Source organism: Pteropus alecto, unplaced genomic scaffold (assembly GCF_000325575.1).
Source record: "Pteropus alecto unplaced genomic scaffold, ASM32557v1 scaffold28, whole genome shotgun sequence".
NCBI lineage: Eukaryota > Metazoa > Chordata > Mammalia > Chiroptera > Pteropodidae > Pteropus > Pteropus alecto.
Genome location: NW_006441063.1, coordinates 1,594,141 through 1,600,357, shown reverse-complemented (window position 1 = coordinate 1,600,357; position 6,217 = coordinate 1,594,141). Strand labels below are relative to the sequence as shown.

Here is a 6,217-nt window from a genome sequence, read left to right as displayed (position 1 = left end):
CGGCTCTCCCAGCCGCGCGCCGAGACTCCCCTCGCTACCCAGAAGGCCAGTGGAGGACCGCAATTACCATAAAGCGCCTCGCACTTCGCTCTGCCAAAGCTGTCAAACCCCAGCGGCAGCCGCCGCTGCCTCTTGCCACCAGCGCTGCGCTCTCCCGGCCACGCGTCCCTTTCGAGACCAAGCAGAGCCTGGCGAGTGCACACCGGCGCCTACCCACTGCCTGGGGTGCCCCTTCCTCCCTGAGGAGCCCTTTCCCATTTCGGCGTCAAGAGCTACCTGAAAACACCGCCCTAGGCACCGGTGGCCGTTCTGCCCGAACTACGCGCCCGAGTTCCCCGGACGTTTCAATTGTGTAGGAATTGTTTGGAGAGGCAGGGGGTGTAGGAGGCAGCCCTTGGGGCATGAGGAGGCGGAGGTGGAGGGGTGGGGACTTAGGGGAGCGGAGATCCGCCAGAATGTCTGCCGGTTCGCGGGCATTTCACAGTCTGCACCTCAGATGGCTGGAGGATCTGTCCTGGCCCCTCACCTCCTCTCTAGGAGATTATCTCTCGCGTTTTATTTTCCTTGGCAGGGAGCAACTTTTGGCTTATACCGTTCTCCCCATAAATTTCCACTCGGTAACGTCGTGCTGATCGTACACCCCGCGCCCGCAGCAGTTAATTCAATTGACACGTATTGAGCTTCTCCAGCGCACCCGGCGCGGCGCTGGGCGCGGGGGGAGGGCGGGGGCAGGCGGGAGGGGGAAGCGGGGAGGCGAGGTTCCGGCCTCCCCGGAGCGCAGGCTCCGAGAAGCCCCAGTTCGTGAAGCTGGCGGGAAGGGTTGGGAGTGGGGGAAGGGTGTTACGGCCTAACCGCACCCAGACCGAGGGCCCGGACGTCCCAGCAAAAGGTGACCCCACATGGCTGCTCGGTAGGGTCTTTATGCTGGCGGTGGAGAGTCTCTTTCTGTCTAAGGGACAAGATGGTGCAGGCTCGATGAGAACATCAATCCGAAATGGAGGTGGCTTGTAAATCCACACGGAAAGTTTTAAAATATCCTGGAGTGTCTCCATGCCAAAAATAATCAAAAGCATCTCAAGTTGATTACTAAGTCAAGGTCAAGGCCAAAATCAGCTCTAGCTAGCAGATACCTTTTAAAAATTAGACTTAATACTGACTGTGGGACTGTTTTTAGGTGCGATTTTATTTATTCTGTTTTAGTTCTCAGCACATAGTTATAAAAACAGCCCCTTTCAAAGCAGAAGTGAAACATCTCTACCGTTTGAAACCCGAAACTTGGGGCAGAATTAAATCTTCATGCTCCGGAGCTGCTTATATGCTCCGGGGATGCAAAAGACAGACAGGCAGGCAAGTGTCCCCCGCAAACAGTGCCCAGCCCTGCTGGGCCACCACTACTTTCAGGACCCACGCCTGCCTGCATGATGGAATGTACCCGGTTTTCTTCCCGTCTTTCTGGAGGTGGACGTCTCTGAAAGCTAACCCACACATTTTTTTAATCTCCGGTAACAAGCAGAAAGACACCTGGACTATTATGCTGTAAAGCTATTTTTTATAAAGACATTTTAGGGCCAGACATTAAAAGTTATTAGACTGAACGCTTGCGAGTTACAGACACAGCTGGAGAAAAAGCCTCTGGTTGTGTGTTGTAGCAACATTTCTTTTTGAAGCGACTCCTTTTATTCAAAACAAATCTAAAATAACCGGGAAAGCTGAAGTTGGCTATTTGTGGGGGAAACTCTCTGAACATAGTTCCAGGCGAGGAGGCCACTGTGCCACTGTGGGCCGCTCGGGAGAGCTGGCCTGGGCAAGTGGGGAGCTGTGCCAGGCTCTTCCGGCTCAGTTAGGCAGCAGCAGAAATCCTGGCCCTGTGCCCGGCCACCTTCTCTCCTCTTCCCAAGCCTCCCCAACTCTCCCCCACAGCATAGGCTTTTCCCCGAGTTAGGAGTTGCATGTAACCATCCAGAACTTTTGGGAAATCCCGAACCAAGAAAGTGCTTGGAGCCTGCTGCCTCTCAGAGTCCTGTAGCCTCCAGGGGCTGCTGACAAAGGGGCCTGTTTGTCTAACTTTAAAAGTCTTAGGGTAAAATGAATGGAGGGGGGAGAGGACGCTGTAAATGTGAAGGGGAGAAATTTGATGCTGGAGACAAATAGGCCAGTAAATTTGCCTTTGACGCAATTTGCAGCATTCACAACCCCCTCCACCACCGTTTTTTAAGGAGTCTTGCCTCCAAGGTATCCTCATGCGGGCTGGTGGGATTAAAGGGTTTCTTTTCCATCTCCGAGGGATACATTTTCCAACTCTGGGATTTTAAAAATATCTTATTATGGGAGTCCTAAGAGGCATGAGTCTATGAATGTGTGTGTGTGTGGGGGGGGGGGTGTTCATTACTCACTGGGAATTAAAATGTGAGCTATTCCGGAAGTGCTCCAAGGAGGGGGAGTGAGGGAGTAGGGAGTTTACACCTATTGGCCCAGGGAGGAGAAGCAGAAAGCTCAGGAAGGGCAGTCCCATCTCGGGTCCCCACTCAGGAAGAGGCTCCAGGAGCTAGGGACACCCAGGAGCCTGCAGCAGCATGTGCGGGCAGCCAGGGCCTTCCCCTGCTCCCTCCTTTCCGGCCCTCCCAGGAGCCCCTGGGGAGCTGACCTGGGGGTCAGGCCGATATACCAGGAACTCAGCAAGGGGAGGATTTCAATGAAAGCAGAGGAGGCGGAGAGAGCCAGCAAGTGAGCGCAAGGGAGGGGAGGCCGCAGAGGCAGCAGAGAAAGAAATAGGCACTGAGAGGAGAGGTGCTTGGAATTGAGCTGCGGTGGGCCACCCCTTCCTCACCCACCTCTCCTCCCCTTGGAAGGGTCTCCCTGTTAACCGTATGGCTCGACTTCAGGCTCTCAGGCATTCTGCAGCTATGGATTCTACCCAGGCTCTGCAACTGGGCAGGCAGGTCGGTGCTTCCGGGAGCAAGCCTGGAGCTTGGCCGCCCTTTTCAGACTAGGCTGACTGTGCAAGGCCTGCCAGGGCCTCTTTCCACACGTTCAACCACAACCCAGGCCTAGGGAAAAGGCCACGCATCCCGTGGTGAGGATCTAACCTGGTGTTTGGGGAACCCTGGGATCCCAATATTGTGTGTGAGGGTCATTTGTAACATATGTGTGAGATCTAAATGACAAAGCTCTGTAGGCCTCCAATGGCGCTCTCCCGTCTGTGACACCGGTTATTGGAATAAATGGGAGTTGAGTGATTACAGATAATGTATTTTTACTTTACATAGTGTGAGCCAAGCTATTAATGTTAGCTATTTTAATAAACACAAATACCCACACTAACGGTCTTCTGTGGTCACTTTGTAAGAGAACTCAGGAATAACTCAGTGGCCCTTAAAAGAGCCACTGCCCCCCACCCCAAGCATAGGGCATCCTTATCACAGGAATTTCAGTTATCCGGAAATATCTAAAGGTAGCTGCCTTCCATGGCAAGAGACTGCTAGACTTAGGAATGGCCAAGTTGAATATGGCTGCTCTTTCTGCCTAGCCTTTGAAGAGTTGTTGGGCCATTCCAGTAGGAGAGTCCAAAATGCAGAGCCAACATGGTAGCAGCAACTGCCTCAGAATTTCTGGTCTTAGCTCAGTGTCAGGCTCTGAGATCCCCAAACCCAGAGACCAGTAGGTAAATTACCGTTTACACTGAGGGGCCAGCTGGGTAGATGGGTGTCAGCCGAATAAGCATAAATGCAGGCGACTTCCAGGAGGTTCCGTCTTGCACTCCACCTGGTCCCAGCTTAGGAGCCCTCGAAGCCTCCGCGCTGGGCCGGATGCTCCTGCAGATAAACCCGGCCGCCACGTCCCGCCCTGGCTGCTTATTTAGCAAGGCGCCTCCAGCTCATATTTTACTCGTCTAGGGACAGTGAGCCGGAACCACGGGGAGAGGGGCGGAGAACCACCAACGGACCCAGCACGCCGGCCTTCTGCCCCAGCCATTTTGGGTCCAGCTTAACTCCTCCACTCCCGCGGGACCCCTGCGGAGACACACCACCCCGGGAACTGGAGGTATCTGGAAGGCCCTGCCAGCCCCTCGCTCAGGGAAAGAAGGGAGTACAGCCCAGCAACTGGAAACGCGACTCTGATCTGTCTCTAAATATTTCTGAGGCCCCCACCAAGTTGGGAGCAGAGGAGAGTGGGTGGTTGCCTTGGGAAGGTCGCAGCCAGGAGCAAAGCTGGGGGCTGGCGCAGGGCTGGAGAGTTCAAAAGGCCTAATCCACGGCACTTTTATCTGCTCCCATTCCCCCTCCAGGCCCACTCTGCTCTGCCTTCGACCCCGCCTCCCAGCCCCTCATCCCTGCGTCTCCAGTGCGTTAGCAGCCGCGCAGCCCCCGGCCGCAGCGAGTGCGATGGAGGGAGGGGCGGGGGGAGGGAGGGGGTTGTGTTGCGAGGCCTGACAGAACCTTCTGTGTGCGGCGGAGGGAGGAGGCTAATGCATAATGCACAGCGCCTGGAAGCCCGGCCATTAGCGGCCTGTCGGTGACACAGACAAACGACTAAGAGGGAGGAGATCCAGCTCGCTCTGGAGTTTAAATATACCAGCGTGGAGGGGAAACGCCATGATTTAAAAGTGTGTTCGCAGACACTTGCATATATTTTAATGATTTCCAGCAGGCCATGCGTCCCAGCCTTACATCCCTCTCCCCAAAAGGGGGATATGTGTGTGGGGGGGGGGCAGAGTGAGAGGCCTCAACATGAGACCCACCGCCAGCTTTCACGAGATGAAGGGAAGGGGAGGTTGGGAAACCTAGCGAGAAAGCGAGGCCTAGGGAAGCCACAGGACCCAAGGCCATCCCCAGAAATCTGGTCATTGAGCCTTCCACCCCAGACTGGCCCCTCTACACTGTGCTAGAAAAAGCCTGGGGGAAAGGAAAGAATAAATCTTGCCATCCTTGCTTCCCCCAGGCGCCCACATTTTTGAATTTTCCTTTTCCACTGACGATTCAGAGACCTTCCTCCCGGTTTAACACGCCAGTGTTTTTTAGCAATTAAGGCGAGAAGGGGGTGGGGATGAAGATAAGCCAATTTTTTTTTCCGCCATGCAAGTGTGAAAGATAAGATAACATTAAGCTGGGGCAAAGCGGCTGCTTACAACCTCCCCTCAGCGATTTTGATCGGTCACTTCTTATCTCGCCCAAATGCTCCTTTCGAAAACTGCATCAAAAAAAAAAATAAAAAAAAAAAAAGAAAGAAAGAAAAGAAAAATGAAAGAAAAAAGAAACAAAAAAGGCAGAAGGGAAGTATTTTCATTTGGAAGTGACATTTAAAACCCATCTCCTCTACTTCAGCAACTGCCTCCCTCCCCCAATCCCGGGCTTTCCAGGAAAAGTTGCACCTCGACTCCCGGGTTTCAGGCTTTCTCGTGGGGGGCAGGATTACTAGTGTAATTAGGATGAATAAAACCAGGGATGCATGATGAGCATTTATCCTGCATCCAGCCCCAAACTCGCAGACGGGTTTTTCTGCTCTTAGTTACTGATCGGTGTTTGTGTTTCACCATATCGCTCGAGTGTTGAAACTAAACAGGTAGTTATATTCGGAAGAGTCGTATAACTATGTCAACACGAAGTGGTTGTTAATGCAAAATAATAAGAAACTACTGATTTTTACAGGCCCCTGGAAGAGGAGAAGGCATCACACGTCTCAGAACCTGCTAACTCTCAGCCGAACTGGACTCTCGGGGAGTTTTATAAAAATCATTCTTTCCACACAAAAATCTCACGAAGGGGTTTCTGGTCGTTTGTATTGAAGGAGGTTTCGGTATAGAACTCTAGGCCCGCAAGGCGGCCTGTAAATTCCCCCCAGCCCAGCGGCTGGCCCCAGATCGGAAACATCAAGGCAGGCGACCCAGGCCGAGTTGATGAGCCTCTGCACGAACCTCCGGCTCAGAGCTCCGAAGCGCCCACTTCCTCACTCTCCATCCCGAGTTCCCACCTTGGCGCCGGGCGCACACCGATTCTACCCCCTCTGGGTCGGGTTGTACGACCTAAAGCCCGGGGCCAGCCGCGGCCGCCGGATTGTCCCCGGGGAGCCAAAACCGCCGAGCGGGGAAACCCCTCCTCTTGCCCTTCCCCGAAGAGCCTGACCGCGGCGTAGGCGCCGAGCGAGCGGGCATCCGCTGACAGCCGGGCCTCACGTAAGGCCCACAAGCGACCCATTAGTCAGCCTGAGTTCCCCTCAGGCG

General features: G+C 54.1%; 1 protein-coding gene across 2 annotated transcripts in view; it reads right to left on the bottom strand.

Moving 5' to 3' along the window:
* BCOR (BCL6 corepressor) overlaps window positions 1-6,217 on the bottom strand; it is an 83,655-nt gene that overhangs the window by 47,284 nt on the left and 30,154 nt on the right. The window contains exon 1 of one of the 2 annotated variants that reach the window (XM_025051319.1): window positions 277-341. The exons of the other annotated variant lie outside the window; for it this stretch is intronic. The gene's annotated coding sequence lies outside the window, so the exon portion shown is untranslated. Of the gene's footprint in view, window positions 1-276; window positions 342-6,217 lie in introns of those variants that run through there. 2 annotated transcript variants of the gene reach the window in all.